The 18756-nt window shown below is 38.1% G+C and overlaps 1 non-coding gene across 1 annotated transcript; it reads left to right on the plus strand.

Annotated features, from left to right (window-relative positions):
* The first annotated feature begins 15857 nt into the window (after positions 1–15857).
* LOC148545893 (small nucleolar RNA R71) lies at positions 15858–15965 on the plus strand. Its single transcript, XR_015900766.1, has one exon. It is a non-coding gene; the product is annotated as a small nucleolar RNA R71 (small nucleolar RNA).
* Positions 15966–18756: the final 2791 nt, after the last annotated feature.

Here is an 18756-nt window from a genome sequence, read left to right on the forward strand (position 1 = left end):
TAGATTTAGAATTTTTATTCGCTTTCAGGATTATCTCTTTTGATCAGGTTCAATATTCCTTTTATTTACTTTTGCAAGTCGCTTTATGAATCCTTTCATGTTACAGATTACTCTTTTATTAATGTTATTTGAGGTATTTCAGTTTAATATTGATTTCTTTTATTTATGCTATTGTTGCTTTTACTCTGAAGACATTTTTATTCCAGTAGATTTACTTCCCCCTTTTGGTTTTGGTTAAGAAATCAGTAACTCAGGAGTTGTCAAACTCAAACATGATTGATAATTGTTATCTTGTTAATTGAATTGAACTTCAATAATCCCAATCTTTTCTTAGGAAATAAATAGGATCCGAAGATCAAACCAATTAATCCCTTGACCTTCCTTTATATTAGTAAAGGCTAACGAAGTGGAATTAAGATTCAATTATTATCAACATTGATAAGGATAGCCAGGAAAGGACTTCTAATTTCTCATACCTTGCCAAAAGTTTATTTTACCGTTATTTATTTATTTGTAATTACCATTTAAATTATTTGTCATATTTGTTCCTCATTCTTGAAATCCCAAATTTACAATCTCCATAACCAATAATAAGAACATACTGCCCTGCAGTTCCTTGAGAAGACGACCCGAGGTTTAAATACTCGGTTATCAATTTTAAAAGGGGTTTGTTACTTGTGACAACCAAAACGTTTGTATGAAAGGACTTTTGAAGGTTTAGAAACTATACTTGCAACGAGGATTTATCCACAAATTTCTAGACCACGCAAAAGTTCCTCTCATCAAAATGGCGCCATTGCCAGGGATCTGCTAACGTGTGCCTTATTATTAGTTATTGTACATATTTTTCTTCTACTTGTTTATTTATTTCTGTTTTTCCTTTTTAATTTTATTTGCTACTATGAACTCTCACCCCTCTTGCTTTGAGTTTAGTTCTAACTTTGTTGAAGGAAATAGAAGTTACAGCAGGAACATGCATCAAGGTCAGACCAATCAAGGATGGATAGAGCCAAGAGGATCTAATCAACCCTTTAGGCAACAACACCCTCCAAGATATCACGGACAACGACCATTCTACAATGCATGCCCAGCTGAAAGATTTGGTGGACAACCTTGTAACTACCAACAAGCCCCACCCCGTGCCTATAGACCATCTTCTCAACATAACCTCGAACCACCACACTCACAAGCTTCTTTTCACCATTCGCCACCGTATGATCCTTTCCTACCCCAGTTCCAATCCAATCACCCCCAAGCACCACCACTTCCCTATGTTTCATGTTCAAATCCATCACCCCGAGAATCCGAGGTTCCCCTCAAGGCAACAGTAAATAAACTTCAAACAACCATTCGACAACTGGAGCAAGCAGTAATTCAATTAGCTTCTAGACGCGCGAACATTCAAGGACCAACCACAGCCCCATGTGGACAATCTAATGAAGAGCGTAGCATGAAGGAGACACTAGAAACTCCAGTGGACAAGACAGAGCATGAATTCATACCAGAACAAGTAGAAGAAGCTGTCATTGTACAAGAAGAAGAGTTGGTTGAAGATCTAGGAGACGCTGAACCTCCATGGGAATCCAGAGTTGAGGAGAACTCCGTTAAGGACGTTACAGTTAATGCTAAGGAGGATATTGCACAATCCCCAAGGCAAGTCGTTTATGAAGAACTAGACGGAATAACCCAGGACACAAATTCCCTTGATGATGATAGTCACAAGTCTAGCTCTCTTAGTAATGAACTTGCATCCGCAAGTGAATTCTCTAAGATCGAAGAATCTTCCCCAAGTGAATACGAAGATGACGCGGAGGTAGATTTCTCTCAACCTCCAATCTATGACTCAAGTGATGAGGAAGACATAGAAGACTTTGACCAGGACTCAGATGCATTTGAAGAACCTTACAAGGAAGTGGAGGAATTCACAGAAGAGCACAAGGGAGAAGAACTTACAGAACCACCAGAAACACCTACCCCACGGCCATTACCACCTAATAAAAGCTTCAAGTGGGTACAATCCTTAACCTTTAACTTTACTTATTCACTTGAATATGGTTTACTTGAAACAGATGGCCAGCTTAGAGCTCTCTGCGGCTTTAAGAGTAAGAGGGAAATGGCTCGTACTCAGAGCTGGTGTACAAGGTTCAATAAGGTTCCACGCTTCAAATTGAAGCGCACGGATTGGTATCAAGCTCAATTGAATGGATCTCGGAAAACGTTTGGTCACTATGGTGAGAATCTACTTTCTAAACCGCCCGGATGGAAAAATATATATCAAGACAGAGGCGGATTTAAACGCAAGGCTTGGGATCATGGATTCTATTATGACATTTGTCACCCCGGGAGCTTGACAATCTGTTTGAAGCTACTCAGAAGCTTTACATGCCTAGTTTGGGACCCCGGAGGCTATTGGCATTCCAAGCATTGGTGGAGATTTTTGGATGAATTTAAGCATAAGCCGCCATAACAGGAAGCTCCTCCAATGTCCAACTTAAGGACTTTAACTAAAAGTGCTAGGTGGGAGACAACCCACCATGGTATGATCGTTTTTTTTTTTAATTTCTATTTCGTTTTGTTTGTTTTAAGGTTTTATTTTATTTTATAATATTGAACCTGCAATCATGCATAGCATTCACAGTAAGCAGTGGGAGACAACCCACCATGGTATGATCGTTTTTTTTTTTTAAATTTCTATTTCGTTTTGTTTGTTTTAAGGTTTTATTTTATTTTATAATATTGAACCTGGAATCATGCATAGCATTCACAATAAGCATTGCATTCTGCATACTGCATTCTGCATTCTACATAAAAAAAATCGCAGGTATTGGGAGAGAATAATGAACAGAAAGTTACGCAGGAGCAGTGCTAGAGGCGTGCCAATGGCACAAATCATCCCACGTGACCGCATCGCTGACGCGTCCGCGTCGAATGGGAATACTGGCCTTCCACGCGACCACATGCCCCACGCGGCCGCGTGCCCTGGAATTCGACGTCATAATGGTGCACAGCCGAAAGTTGTGCTAGAGTGGTGCTGGACTGGCGCTGGACGCGCAGTCCATCTCACGCGACCGCGTACCCCATGCGGCCGCGTCACATCCTACTAAGTGGCCACTCGCGCGATCGCATGCCTTATGCGATTGCGTCACCCAATATTTGGCAATTAATGATTTTTGAACAGAGAGTTGTGCGAGAGCGAGGCTGCCCTCGCGCCAGTAGCATAAACTGTGTCACGCGACCGCGTGATCGACGCGACCACGTCAATCCTTATAAGTGCAAGTCACGCGACCGCGTGCCCCACGCTTCCGTGTCGATTGCGCCGACAGCTTATCCTAATTTGCCAAATATCTTATCTTTTCTCCCCCAATCCTAATTTTTCCTCCCTCCTTTCTTACTTACTTCTTCTTCCCTTCTTTCCCTTCTCATTCTTCTTATCTTTTATTTTATTTTACTTAATTTATTTGCATATTTCATTCATTGCATCTTAATTTTGTGCATATTTTTGTTTTCTTTTCTAAATTCTTTATTTTCCCTTTGGTGTTCAAATTTTCTTATTTAACTGTTGCATCTTCTCTTGAATTATTTTGGGTGCTTAGTGACTTGTTTTATTCTGGATAGGTAATATTATTTATATCAATGCCAATCTTTTATACCTGTATTACTTTTACATTGACATGAATTTTTATTATCTCTCCTTACCCACACTCTCTTCCCTATTTTTGCAAATTTTTGCACTCTTGATTTGCCATGTACTTCTACTGTTTTCTCATTTGCATGTTGTAGCTACCATGTAAATGAGACCCTTATCCTTTGGCATTAACCCAACCATACTTCATTTATTTTCTTATCTTTATTATTGGGTTACCTTTCTTCCCTTTTTCTTTTAGGATGGCCACCCGGACGGGAAGCGGAAGACGTTTACATGGAGAGACAGACAAGTCCATCTGCATAATAAAAGCAATAGTTGAAACAACCCGTCCACCTGCAAATCTCAGCATACACCGAGGACGGTGCAATCTTTAAGTGTGGGGAGGTCGATACCGATCTCCATGGGTTAGTTACTCTTCTATCTCAACACCAATGGTTTATTTTCCTTGTTAGTTGTTGCATTTGCATGTTTAATTGCATATTTGTTTGATTTTTTTTTGCATACTTTACCACTTGATTGAAGTAATATTTTCTTTTTCAAGAAAATTTTTAGAAAATTTCACTAATTTGAATAAAATTTAATGTTACACTTGTTTGAAGAGATATTATACTGGAACATGGTTTAGAACTCGAACACACAAAACCTGTGAGATTTTTGAGCCTATTTGAATTGGTTACATTTTATCAACCAAAATTCTGTTTTAGTGTGTATTTTTCTCTCTAAAATTGTGATCTTTGTCCTGCTTAATTTTATATTTCTATTGTTTGATGTATACACGCACTTATATGATTGAGGCCTTTGTTTCACTGAGCTTACATACTCATATGGCCTTACCTTTCATTATCCTTTGCAAACCAATTTGAGCCTATTTTACCCCTTTGTTCTTTACTTTAGCACATCATTAACTCTAAGAGGAAAACAATATTGTCCTTAATTTGAATCCTTGGTTAGCTTAGACTAGTGAGAGTGCTCATGAATTAAGTGTGGGGAAAAGTGGGTTTGAAAATATTTGGTTTAAGAGTTGGGTGTTATATATCTTTATGAAAAGGTGAAAGAAATGTTTAGGACATGTTCATGCATTCAATAATTTAATCATATGCATTGAGAAAAACAAAAGAAAAAAATTATATATATATATATATATATATAGAAGAAAAAGAGAAAAAGAAAAGAAAAAGAGCAATTAAGCAAATAGGGGACAAAATGCCCCAAAGTAAGTGAAAGCAATGCATATGTACTGTACTTGAAATTAGAATGCATGAATATGTGGAAAACATGGTTAATGGATAGTTAGATACTATATTATGATTACATGGATTGTCTAAAGTTAGGTGGCAAGTTTAAGTTAATTAAGGATTCAGATTTTAGTCCACTTGGCCAAATACAATCCTACCTTGACCCTAACCCCATTACAACCCTTAAAAGACCTCTTGATTTGTGTATTTGTGCATTAAATTTATGTTGATTGTTAGATGAAGAGCAAGCCTTAGAAAGCAAGGTTAGTAGAGAATTGAGAGAATCGAACCTTAAACACTTGAGTGATTAGAGTGTATACACTACCAGTGAGGGTTCGATGCTCGATTCTTTGTTCCCGACTTTCATGAGCTATTTTCTTCTGCAAGTCTATTTGTACTTCATTTTTTATGATTTGAATTAGTGAAATCTAGTTCATGTATGTTCTTAAAAGATTTGTTTACTTTTAACCAAGTAGGTAGAAACATTCTGCATATAGTTGCATTCATACAGATAGGTTGCATTTCATGCATTCTACCATTCCTCTTCATCTTTATAGCTTCTCTTGAGCTTAGCATGAGGACATGTTAATGTTTAAGTGTGGGGAGGTTGATAAACCACTATTTTATGATATATTTTGTACTTAATTTGAGTGATTTATTCAATCCTTCACCCACTTATTCATATTAATTGCATGGTTTTACTTTTCCTTCCTTATTATGTGATGTATGTGAAAAACATGTTTCCTATGCTTTAAAATAAATTATTTTAATTACCTTTATTTCCATTCGATGCCGTGATTAGTGTGTTGAGTAGTTTCAGATCTTCTAAGGCAGGAATGACTCAAAGGATGGAAAGGAAACATACAAAAATGGAAGGAAAGCACAAAACGGAGTCCTTGAAGAAACTGGCATCCACGCGATCGCATGGACGATGCGATCGCATGCCAAGCGCGAAGAAGCGGCGACGCGGCCGCATGACTGACGCGACCGCGCGCCTTAAGCATAACACATATGACGCGACCGCATGACTGACGCGACCGCGTGACAAGGAAAGCTCCGAATGACACGACCACGTGACCCACGCAGACACGTGACAGAGGCCACGCACCAGAAATTGCAAAAATCGCTCATAGCAAATTCTGAAGCCCTTTTTGACGCAAATCCAAGTCCAGAAGGCATAGACCAGAGGCTATAAAGTGGGAGAATGCATCCATTCATAGAGAGCTCGCCAATTTTTACTTTCCATGATTTAGAATTAGTTTTGAGGGAGGCTCTCTCCTCTCTCTTTAGGACTAGGATTTAGATTTAGGATTTTTATTCGCTTTTAGGATTACCTCTTTTGATCAGGTTCAATATTCCTTTTATTTACTTTTGCAAGTCGCTTTATGAATCCTTTCATGTTACAGATTACTCTTTTATTAATGTTATTTGAGGTATTTCAGTTTAATATTGATTTTTTTTATTTATGCTATTGTTGCTTTTACTCTGAAGACATTTTTATTCCAGTAGATTTACTTTCTCCCTTTTGGTTTTGGTTAAGAAATTAGTAACTCAGGAGTTGTCAAACTTAAACATGATTGATAATTGTTATCTTGTTAATTGAATTGAACTTCAATAATCCCAATCTTTTCTTAGGAAATAAATAGGATCTGAAGATCAAACCAATTAATCCCTTAACCTTCCTTTATATTAGTAAAGGCTAACGAAGTGGAATTAAGATTCAATTATTATCATCATTGATAAGGATAGCCAGGATAGGACCTCTAATTTCTCATACCTTGCCAAAAGTTTATTTTACAGTTATTTATTTATTTGTAATTACCATTTAAATTATTTGTCATATTTGTTCCTCATTCTTGAAACCCCAAATTTATAATCTCCATAACCAATAATAAGAACATACTTCCCTGCAGTTCCTTGAGAAGACGACCCGAGGTTTAAATACTCGGTTATCAATTTTAAAAGGGGTTTGTTACTTGTGACAACCAAAACGTTTGTATGAAAGGACTTTTGAAGGTTTAGAAACTATACTTGCAACGAGAATTTATCCGCAAATTTCTAGACCACGCAAAAGTTTCTCTCATCAGCCACGCCCAGCTCTTGGCGTGCCACGCCCATGTAAAGGCTTTGGGAGTCCTCTCTGGAAATCAATACTGGTGTGCCACGCCCATACATTTTCGTGGCGTTTGTTCCAAGTGGCATGCCAGTTTCACACGCTCAGCTTATTTTGTTGTTTTCTTCCCCTTTTTGTTGCTTTTTTCTAGCTGAAATTCAGTACAAACCTATTTCAAAGCAATTTACCATAATATTCATCAATTAATTCATAAATTACACTGATTAAATGAGAGTAGATGATGCAAGTCATCACAACACCAAACTTAAGCTTTGCTTGTCCCAAGCAAATCAATGTGAGTAATTCTTATATGAATTGAGACTTGACGTTGAATGGATGCAAATATGACTAAGGACAGGGCTAAGTGTTTAACACATGCATGAATATTTTTGTTTCAATGTCATAAAGAAGTCCTAGATCCTTGAAGTTTCTTCAAAGTATATGCCTCAGGGGCCCTTTTTATTGATTGTCACCTTGAAGTAGTAAGAGTTATTCCATTCTCTTTTGGTTGTTCTTCCTTTTCAATTTTTCTTTTCATTGACCACGACTCTAAGTGTTTTGTCTCAAGACGACCCATTAGTTAGGCTTTTAATTAGCACTCCCAAACCAGTTGGCTTTAGGGTACTAGGTGTTGAAACACCCCTAAGAATTTACTTGCCCAGGTCTCTTTTCTTGACACATCTACACCACAAGCATCTACTAGGAGTTCCAACTCTTTTGAGCTAGTTAGTGTTTCTTTCTATCCTAGTAGTTGATGCTCAGAGCCTTGGGTCTTTATTTCTTACTACTTTTTGGTTCTATGGATATTCAAGGGACACCCCTTAGCCTCTACTTGTCATACCTTCTAAGCCTATGGTGCACGAAATCGTGATCGCTCATCCCTTGGTAACGGCGCCAAAAACTTTATACGCACGTTCATAATCTTAGTTCTTTGTCACAACTTCGCACAACTAACCAGCAAGTGCACTGGGTCGTCCAAGTAATAAACCTTAGGTGAGTAAGGGTCGATCCCACGGAGATTGTCGGCTTGAAGCAAGCTATGGTCACCTTGTAAATCTCAGTCAGGCAGATTCAAATGGTTATAGAGTTTTAATAATTAAAATATAAATAAAATATAAAATAGGATAGAAATACTTATGTAATTCATTGGTGAGAATTTCATATAAGCGTATTGAGATGCTTTTGTTCCTTCTGAACCTCTACTTTCCTACTGTCTTCATCCAATCCTTCATACTCCTTTCCATGGCAAGCTGTATGTTAGGCATCACCGTTGTCAATGGCTACATCCCGTCCTCTCAGTGAAAATGGTCCAAAATGCGCTGTCACCGCACGGCTAATCATCTGTCGGTTCTCGATCATACTGGAATAGCATTCAGTAATCCTTTTGCATCTGTCACTACGCCCAGCACTCGCGAGTTTGAAGCTTGTCACAGCCATCCCTTCCCAGATCCTACTCGGAAAACCACAGACAAGGTTTAGACTTTCCGGATCTCAAGAATAGCCGCCAATAATTCTAGCCTATACCACGAAGACTCTGATCGTAGATCAGGAGGCTAAGAGATATGCATTCAAGCTTGTTTGCATGTAGAACGGACGTGTTTGTCAGGCACGCGTTCATAAGTGAGAATGATGATGAGCATCACATAATCATCACATTCATCATGTTCTTGTGTGCGAATGAATATCTTAGAGAAGAAATAAGCTTGAATTGAATAGAAAAACAATAGTACTTTGCATTAATTCATGAGGAACAGCAGAGCTCCACACCTTAATCTATGGTGTATAGAAACTCTACCGTTGAAAATACATAAGTGAAAATAGGGTAGACATGGCCGAGTGGCCAGCCTCCCATGGAGGTCTAGAGATCTAAAATGATCAAAAGATTCTTAACACGATAGTAAAAAGTTCTATTTATACTAAACTAGTTACTAGGATTACAGAAATAAGTAAATGATGCAGAAATTCACTCCCGGGCCCACTTGGTGTGTGCTTGGACTGAGCATTGAAGCTTTCACGTGTAGAGGTCTTCCTTGGAGTTAAACGCCAGAATAGGGCAGAAAGCTGGCGTTGAAAGCCAGTTTGCGTCATCTAAACTCAGGCAAAGTATGAACTATTATATATTTCTGGAAAGCCCTGGATGTATACTTTCTAACGCAATTGAGAGCGTGCCATTTGGACTTCTGTAGCTCCAAAAAATCCATTTTGAGTGCAGAAAGGTCAGAATCCAACAGCATCTGCAGTCCTTCTTCAGCCTCTGAATCTGATTTTTGCTCAAGTCCCTCAATTTCAGCCAGAAATGACCTGAAATCACAGAAAAACACACAAACTCATAGTAAAGTCCAGAAATGTGATTTTTATTTAAAAACTAATAAAAATATACTAAAAACTAACTAAATCATACTAAAAACTATGTAAAAACAATGCCAAAAAGCATATAAATTATCCGCTCATCAGCCTAGTTGCTTTTCATGACTCATTTTCTTTCTAGTTCATTCAAGGTTCTACACTTAGTTCCTTGTCTCTTAGTTTTTGAATGGTCTATCTTGGTCTTAGTCTCTTTTACTCTTGTTTTTTGTAACAACTCACAATGACTCTTTTGGAAACAAACTATTCTTTTATTGATGTTGATGAAACTTGAACTAACATTGCATTTTCTTTCTTGTAATTCAAAGGACTCATAAAAGACTTCAGGATATAAGAAAACTAAGCATTAAACATAAACTATCCTAACATTGCTATTTATTATTAAACAGAAATTAAAACATAAAGAAAACTAAACGGAATTCAGAAATTTGAGGGTGTCAACCATGAGACTTAACAACCTTGAGCAGCTTCAATTCATTGGCCCTTTTCCTTTGTCTTTATTTTTGGAGGGGGAGGAGTCATCTTTCTTGGAGGATCCCTCTTGTGCCTTTTTGTCCTTGGGCTTCCAAAATCCTAGCCTTCTCATGTAGGATTTCACATTTTCTTTGTGCTGGTATGTGATTTCTTCCTACCTTGCACTAAGTTCCTCCATCTTCTGCATATAGGTAGGATAATTGGGATTCATGTTGGCTACTTCATTGCATAAGTAGCTCAATTTCGTTTGTGCGTAGCAGTCATATTCCCCTCTTGCTATGGTTTTTGCTTCATAAAGATGCCTAAACTCAGCAAGGCTCCCTAGTTGATGTTGTTATTGTTCCAGAATTATTCTTAGGCTGCCTTGCATCTCTCCCCAATTGATCTGGTCTTGCTGCTCCTTCATGTGCTCTATACTCCCTTGGAGTTGTTGTATGTTCTCATTCACTTGGTCCCATTGTTTTTGTTGATCTTTGAGTTGGTTGATGGTGCACGAAATTGTGATGTCACATTCATAATTTGTCACAACTTCGATACAACTAACCAGCAAGTGCACTGGGTCGTCCAAGTAATACCTTACGTGAGTAAGGGTCGAATCCCACGGAGATTGTTGGTAAGAAGCAAGCTATGGTCACCTTGTAAATCTCAGTCAGGCAGATATAAAGTGATAATGGTATTTTTGAATAATAAATAATAAAGTAGGGATAGAGACACTTATGTAATTCATTGATGGGAATTTCAGATAAGCGAATGGAGATGCTTTCGTTCCTCTGAACCTCTGCTTTCCTGCTATCTTCATCCAGTCAGTCTTACTCCTTTCCATGGCTGGCTTTATGTGATACATCACCACTGTCAACGGCTACTTTCGGTCATCTCTCGGGAAAATGATCCAATGCCCTGTCACGGCACGGCTAATCGTCTGGAGGCATCACCTTTGTCAATGGCTTCATCTTATCCTCTCAGTGAATAATATGCTCACGCACCCTGTCACGGCACGGCTACTCATCTGTCGGTTCTCGATCATGCTGGAATAGGATTTACTATCCTTTTGCGTCTGTCACTAACGCCCTGCAATCGCGAGTTCGGAGCTCGTCACAGTCATTCAATCATTGAATCCTACTCGGAATACCACAGACAAGGTTTAGACCTTCCGGATTCTCTTGAATGCCGCCATCATTCTAGCTTACGCCACGAAGATTCTGGTTAGGAGATCTAAGAGATACTCATTCTAGCTTAATTCATGTAGAACAGAAGTGTTTGTCAGGCACGCGTTCATAAGGGAGAAGGATGATGAGCGTCACACATAATCATCACCTTCATCACGTTCTTGGGTGCGAATGGATATCTTAGAAGAGAAATAAGATGAATTGAATAGAAAACAGTAGTACTTTGCATTAATCTTTGAGGAACAGCAGAGCTCCACACCTTAATCTATGGAGTGTAGAAACTCTACCGTATGAAAATACATAAGTGAAGGTCCAGGCATGGCCGTGTGGCCAGCCCCTATGGTCTAAGAACAATGCGTTCAAAGATGCCTAATACAATAGTAAATGGTCCTATTTATAATAAACTAGTCACTAGGGTTTACATGAGTAAGTAATTGATGCATAAATCCACTTCCGGGGCCCACTTGGTGTGTGTTTGGGCTGAGCTTAAGTGTAACACGTGCAGAGGCCATTTGTGGAGTTGAACGCCACTTTCTGTGCCAGTTTGGGCGTTCAACTCTGGTTTTGGATCCTTTTCTGGCGCTGGACGCCAGATTTGGGCAGAAGGCTGGCGTTGAACGCCAGTTTACGTCGTCAATTCTTGGCCAAAGTATGGACTATTATATATTGCTGGAAAGCCCTGGATGTCTACTTTCCAACGCAATTGGAATCGCGCCATTTTGAGTTCTGTAGCTCCAGAAAATCTACTTTGAGTGCAGGGAGGTCAGAATCCAACAGCATCAGCAGTCCTTTTTCAACCTCTGAATCTGATTTCTGCTCAAGTCCCTCAATTTCAGCCAGAATATACTTGAAATCACAGAAAAACACACAAACTCATAGTAAAGTCCAGAAATGTGAATTTAACATAAAAACTAATGAAAACATCCCTAAAAGTAACTAGATCCTACTAAAAACATACTAAAAACAATGTCAAAAAGCGTATAAATTATCCGCTCATCACAACACCAAACTTAAATTGTTGCTTGTCCGCAAGCAACCGAAAATCAAATAGGATAAAAAGAAGAGAATATACTATAAATTCCAAACTATCAGTGAAACAGAGCTTCAATCATATGAGCGGGACTTATAGCTTTTTGCCTCTTGAATAGTTTTGGCATCTCACTTTATCCATTGAGGTTCAGAATGATTGGCATCTATAGGAACTCAGAGTTCAGATAGTGTTATTGATTCTCCTAGTTCAGTATGATGATTTTTGAACACAGCTATTTTATGAGTCTTGGCCGTTGCCCTAAGCACTTTGTTTTCCAGTATTACCACCGGATACATAAATGCCACAGACACATAATTGGGTGAACCTTTTCAGATTGTGACTCAGCTTTGCTAGAGTCCCCAATTAGAGGTGTCCAGAGTTCTTAAGCACACTCTTCTTTTGCTTTGGACCTTGACTTTAACCGCTTAGTCTCAAGTTTTCACTTGACACCTACACGCCACAAGCACATGGTTAGGGACAGCTTGGTTTAGCCGCTTAGACCAGGATTTTATTCCTTTAGGCCCTCCTATCCACTGATGCTCAAAGCCTTGGGATCCTTTTTATTTGCCCTTGCCTTTTGGTTTTAAAGGTTATTGGCTTTTTCTGCTTGCTTTTTCTTTTTCTTTCTATTTTTTTTCGCCTATTTTTTTTTTTTCTGCAAGCTTTGTTCTTTGCTGCTTTTTCTTGCTTCAAGAATCATTTTTATGATTTTTCAGATTATCAAATAACATGTCTCCTAGTCATCATTCTTTCAAGAGCCAACATATTTAACATTCTTAAACAACAACTTCAAAAGACATATGCACTGTTCAAGCATTCATTCAGAAAAAAAGAAGCATTGTCACCACATCAATATAATTAAGCTAAGTTCAAGGATAAATTCGAAATTCATGTACTTCTTGTTCTTTTGATTTAAAACATTTTTCTTTTAAGAGAGGTGATGGATTCATAGGACATTCATATCTTTAAGACAAAGTTACTAACTTCTAATGATCATGTAATGAAGACACAAACACCGATAAGCACATAACATAGAAACGAAAAACAGAAGAAACAAGAACAAGGAATGAGTCCACCTTAATGATGTCCTTGAGCTCTTCTATGTCTCTTCCTTGTCTTTGCTGCTCCTCCTTCATTGCTTTTAGATCTTCTCTGATTTCATGAAGGATGATGGAGTGCTCTTGATGTTCCACCCTTTAGTTGCTTCCAATAATTGTGTGGAAGAAAATGTATCCCCTGAGGTATCTCAGGGATCTCTTGATTTGCAGTCAAATGTTCTACCACTGAGCTATAGACCCTTGATGGAAGCTTTTGTCTTCCCTTTCCTCTTTCTAGAGGCTTCTCTAGCCTTAGGTGCCATCAATGGTTATGGAAAAAACAAAAAAGCTATGCTTTTTACCACACCAAACTTAGAATGTTGCTCGCCCTCGAGCAAAAGAAGAAAGAATAGAAGAATAAGAAGAAGATATGGAGGAGATGGAGGGAGATGTGTATTCGGCCATATGGGTGGGATTGGGTGGGAAAGAGATGTTGAATTTTGAAGGAAAGTGGGTGTTTGGATGTGAGTGGTAAAGAGTTAATAGGGAAGAGTGTTTATTGGGAATAGAGGATGATTGAGAAGAGAGAAGAGAGTGAGTGGAGGTAGGTGGGGATCCTGTGGGGTCCACAGATCCTGAGGTGATCCTGTGAGGTCCACAGATCTTGAGGTGTCAAGGCATTTACATCCCTGCACCAATTTAGGCATGCAAAATGCCCTTGCACACAACTCTGGGCGTTCAGCGCCAGGTTGGTGCCCATTTTGGGCGTTCAACGCCCATTTGCTGCCATTTCTGGCGTTGAACGCCAGAACCATGCTTGTTCTGGGCGTTCAGCGCCAGGATGCTCCCATTCTGGGCGTTCAGCGCCAGAACTATGCTCTGTTCTGGCGTTTGAACGCCAGACAGGTGCTCCTCCAGGGTGTGATTTTTCTTCTGCTGTTTTTGATTCCATTTTTGAATTTTTTTGTTTATTTTGTGACTCCACATGATCATGAACCTAAGAAAACATGAAAAACAATAAAAATAAGAATTAGATAAACATTGGGTTGCCTCCCAACAAGCACTTCTTTAATGTCAATAGCTTGACAGTGGGCTCTCATGGAGCCTCACAGATGTGCAGAGCTTTGTTGAGACTCTCCAACACCAAACTTAGAGTTTGGATATGGGAGTTCAACACCAAACTTAGAGTTTGGTTGTGGCCTCCCAACACCAAACTTAGAGTTTGACTGTGGGGGCTCTGGTTGACTCTGCTTTGAGAGAAGCTTTTCATGCTTCCTCTCCATGGTTGCAGAGGGAGATCCTTGAGTTTTGAATACAAGGGAGTTCTCATTCCATTGAAGGACTATTTCACCTCTGTCAACATCAATCACAGCTCTTGCTGTGGCCAGGAAAGGTCTTCCTAGGATGATGGATTCATCCTCTTCCTTTCCAGTATCCAGGACTATGAAATCAGCAGGGATGTAAAGGCCCTCAACCTTTACAAAAACGTCCTCTACTTGTCCATAAGCCTGTCTTCTTGAGCTGTCTGCCATCTCTAGTGAGATTTTAGCAGCTTGCACCCAATAGATTCCCAGTTTCTCTATTACAGAGAGGGGCATGAGGTTTATTCCTGAACCAAGGTCACACATAGCCTTAAAGATTATGGTTCCTATGGTACAAGGTATTATGAACTTTCCAGGATCCTGTCTCTTCTGAGGCAATGTCAGTTGATCCAGATCACTTAGTTTATTGATGAACAAGGGAGGTTCAACTTCCCTAGCATCAATGCCAAATAATTTGGCATTCAGCTTCATGATTGCACCAAGAAACTTGGCAGTTTGCTCTTCAGTAACATCCTCATTCTCTTCAGAAGAGGAATACTCATCAGAGCTCATGAAGGGCATAAGGAGGTTCAATGGAATCTCTATGGTCTCTAGATGAGCCTCAGAGTCCTTTGGTTCCTCAGAGGGAAGCTCCTTATTGATCACTGGACGTCCCTGGAGGTCTTCCTCCTTGGGATTCACGTCCTCTCTTCTCCTCAGAGGTTCGGCCATGGCGCTTATGTCAATGGCCTTGCACTCTCCTTTTGGGTTCTCTTCTGTATTGCTTGGGAGAGTACTAGGAGGGATTTCAGTGATCCTTTTACTCAGCTGGCCCACTTGTGCTTCCAGATTTCTAATGGAAGACCTTGTTTCATTCATGAAACTTACAGTGCCCTTAGATAGATCAGAGACTAGATTTGCTAAATTAGAAGCATTTTGTTCAGAGTTCTCTGTCTGTTGCTGAGTTGATGATGGAAAAGGTTTGCTATTGCTAAACCTGTTTCTTCCACCATTATTAAAGCCTTGTTGAGGCTTTTGATCCTTCCATGAGAAATTTGGATGATTTCTCCATGTTGAGTTATAGGTGTTTCCATAAGGTTTACCTAAGTAATTTACCTCTGCTATTGCAGGGTTCTCAAGATCATAGGCTTCTTCTTCAGAAGATGCCTCTTGAGTACTGTTGGATGCAGCTTGCATTCCATGCAGACTCTGAGAGATCATATTGACTTGCTGAGTCAATATTTTGTTCTGAGCCAATATGGCATTCAGAGTATCAACTTCAAGAACTCCCTTCTTCATAGGCGTCCCATTATTCACAGGATTCCTTTCAGAAGTGTACATGAACTGGTTATTAGCAACCATGTTAATGAGTTCTTGAGCTTCTGCAGGCGTTTTCTTTAGGTGAATGGATCCACCTGCAGAAGTGTCCAGTGACATCTTTGATAGCTCAGATAAACCATCATAGAATATATCCAGGATGGTCCATTCTGAAAGCATGTCAGAAGGGCACTTTTTGGTCAACTGTTTGTATCTTTCCCAAGCTTCATAGAGAGATTCACCTTTTTTCTGTCTGAAGGTTTGAACATCAGCTCTAAGCTTGCTCAGCTTTTGAGGAGGAAAGTACTTGGCTAAGAAAGCCGTGACCAGCTTATCCCAAGAGTTCAGGCTGTCTTTGGGTTGAGAATCCAACCATAATCTAGCTCTGTCTCTTACAGCAAAAGGGAAAAGCATGAGCCTGTAGACTTCAGGATCTATTCCATTAGTCTTAACAGTATCACATATCTGCAAGAATTCAGTTAAGAACTGAAAAGGATCTTCAGATGGAAGTCCATGAAACTTGCAGTTCTGCTGCATCAGAGAAACTAATTGAGGTTTCAGCTCAAAGTTGTTTGCTCCAATGGCAGGAATGGAGATGCTTCTTCCATGTAAATTGGAATTAGGTGCAGTAAAGTCACCAAGCATCTTCCTTACATTATTATTATTTTCGGCTGCCATCTCCTTTTCCTGTTCGAAAATTTCTGAAAGGTTATTTCTGGATTGTTGTATTTTAGCTTCTCTTAATTTTCTCTTCAGAGTCCTTTCAGGTTCTGGATCTGCTTCCACAAGAATGTTCTTATCCTTGCTCCTGCTCATATGACAAAGAAGAAGGCACAGAAAAATAATAATAATAATAGAGATCCTGTATACCACAGTATAGGGATCCCTTTGTGAGTGGAAGAAAAGAGGGGGAGACAAAGAATGTGATGTAAAGGAAGAAACACATCTGTGAGGATGGAAGAGAAGTGAAATGAGATGTTAGGATATGAATGAATAAATAGAATAGGATGGGGGAGGGATAATTTTCGAAAATTATTTTGAAAAAGAGTTAGTGATTTTTGAAAAATGTTTTTTGGAAAATGTTAGAAATTTTCGAAAATTTTTTTTTTAAATTTAAAATTAAAAATAATTAGTTAATAAAAAAGAAATTTTTGAAAAAGAGGGGAGATATTTTCGAAAATTAGAGAGAGAGAGAGTTAGTTAGGTAGTTTTGAAAAAGTTAAGAAACAAACAAAAAAGTTAGTTAGTTAGTTGAAACAAATTTTAAAAAGATAAGAAGTTAGGAAGTTAGGAAAGATATTTTGAAAAGATATTTTTGAAAAAGATAAGATAAGAAGATATTTTTGAAAAGATATGATAGGAATTAGTTTTGAAAAGGATTTGATTTTTAAAATCACAATTAATGACTTGATTCATAAGAAATCACAAGATATGATTCTAGAACTTAAAGTTTGAATCTTTCTTAACAAGCAAGTAACAAACTTCAAATTTTTGAATCAAAACATTAATTGATTAAGTTATTTTCGAAAATTTGGTATAAAAATAAGAAAAAGATTTTTGAAAAATATTTTTGGAATTTTCGAAAATAACTAATAATTTTGAAAAAGATTTGATTTTTGAAAAAGATAAGATTTTCAAATTGAAAATTTGATTTGACTCAAGAGAAACAATTTGATTTTCAAAAAATTTTTGAAAAAGTCAATCCAAATTTTCGAATTTGATGAGAGAAAAGAGGAAAGATATTTTTTTGATTTTTGAAATTATTATGAAAAACATGAAAAATATGCAGTGCATGAAATTTTTAGATCAAAACCATGAATGCATGCAAGAATGCTATGAATGTCAAGATGAACATCAAGAACACTATGAATGCCAAGATGAACATCATAGACACATAATTTTGAAAAATTTTTAATGCAAAGAAAACATGCAAGACACCAAACTTAGAATTCTTTAATGCTTAGACACTAAGAATTCAAGAATGCATATGATAAACATGAAAAGACACAAAACAAAAAATCATCAAGATCAAACAAGAAGACTTACCAAGAACAACTTGAAGATCATGAAGAACACTATGAATGCATGAATTTTCGAAAAATGCAAGATGCACATGCAAGTGACACCAAACTTATGATATGACTCAAGACTCAAACAAGAAACACAAAATATTTTTGATTTTTATGATTTTCTAATTTTTTTGGATTTTTATTTTATATTTTTCGAAAATAGTTTTGAAAAAAATAAGGATTCCAAAATTTTTAATATGAATTCCAGGAATCTTGCCATGTTAGTCTAAAGCTTCAGTCCAGGAATTAGACATGGCTCACTAGCCAGCCAAGCTTTCAAAGAAAGCTCCAGTCCAAAACACTAGACATGGCCAATGGCCAGCCAAGCTGTGATATATGGAATTACATGCATTGAAGTGATTAGTTGAAGCCTCAGTCCAAAAGAATTTAGACATGGCTTTACAGCCAGCCAGGCTTCAACATGCTTCATGAAACACTAGAATTCATTCTTAAAAATTTTGAATAAAATTTTTGAAAACAAAAATTTTTTTTTTTTCGAAAACAGATGAGAGATTTTTGAAAATATTTTTGAAAGTAAAATAAAAAAAATTACCTAATCTGAGCAACAAGATGAACTGTCAGTTGTCCAAACTCGAACAATCCCCGGCAACGGCGCCAAAAACTTGGTGCACGAAATTGTGATGTCACATTCATAATTTGTCACAACTTCGATACAACTAACCAGCAAGTGCACTGGGTCGTCCAAGTAATACCTTACGTGAGTAAGGGTCGAATCCCACGGAGATTGTTGGTATGAAGCAAGCTATGGTCACCTTGTAAATCTCAGTCAGGCAGATATAAAGTGATAATGGTATTTTTGAATAATAAATAATAAAGTAGGGATAGAGACACTTATGTAATTCATTGATGGGAATTTCAGATAAGCGAATGGAGATGCTTTCGTTCCTCTGAACCTCTGCTTTCCTGCTATCTTCATCCAGTCAGTCTTACTCCTTTCCATGGCTGGCTTTATGTGATACATCACCACTGTCAACGGCTACTTT

The sequence above is a fragment of the Arachis ipaensis genome, chromosome B9, assembly GCF_059453495.1.
Source record: "Arachis ipaensis isolate K30076 ecotype BB chromosome B9, ASM5945349v1, whole genome shotgun sequence".
Taxonomy (NCBI): domain Eukaryota; kingdom Viridiplantae; phylum Streptophyta; class Magnoliopsida; order Fabales; family Fabaceae; genus Arachis; species Arachis ipaensis.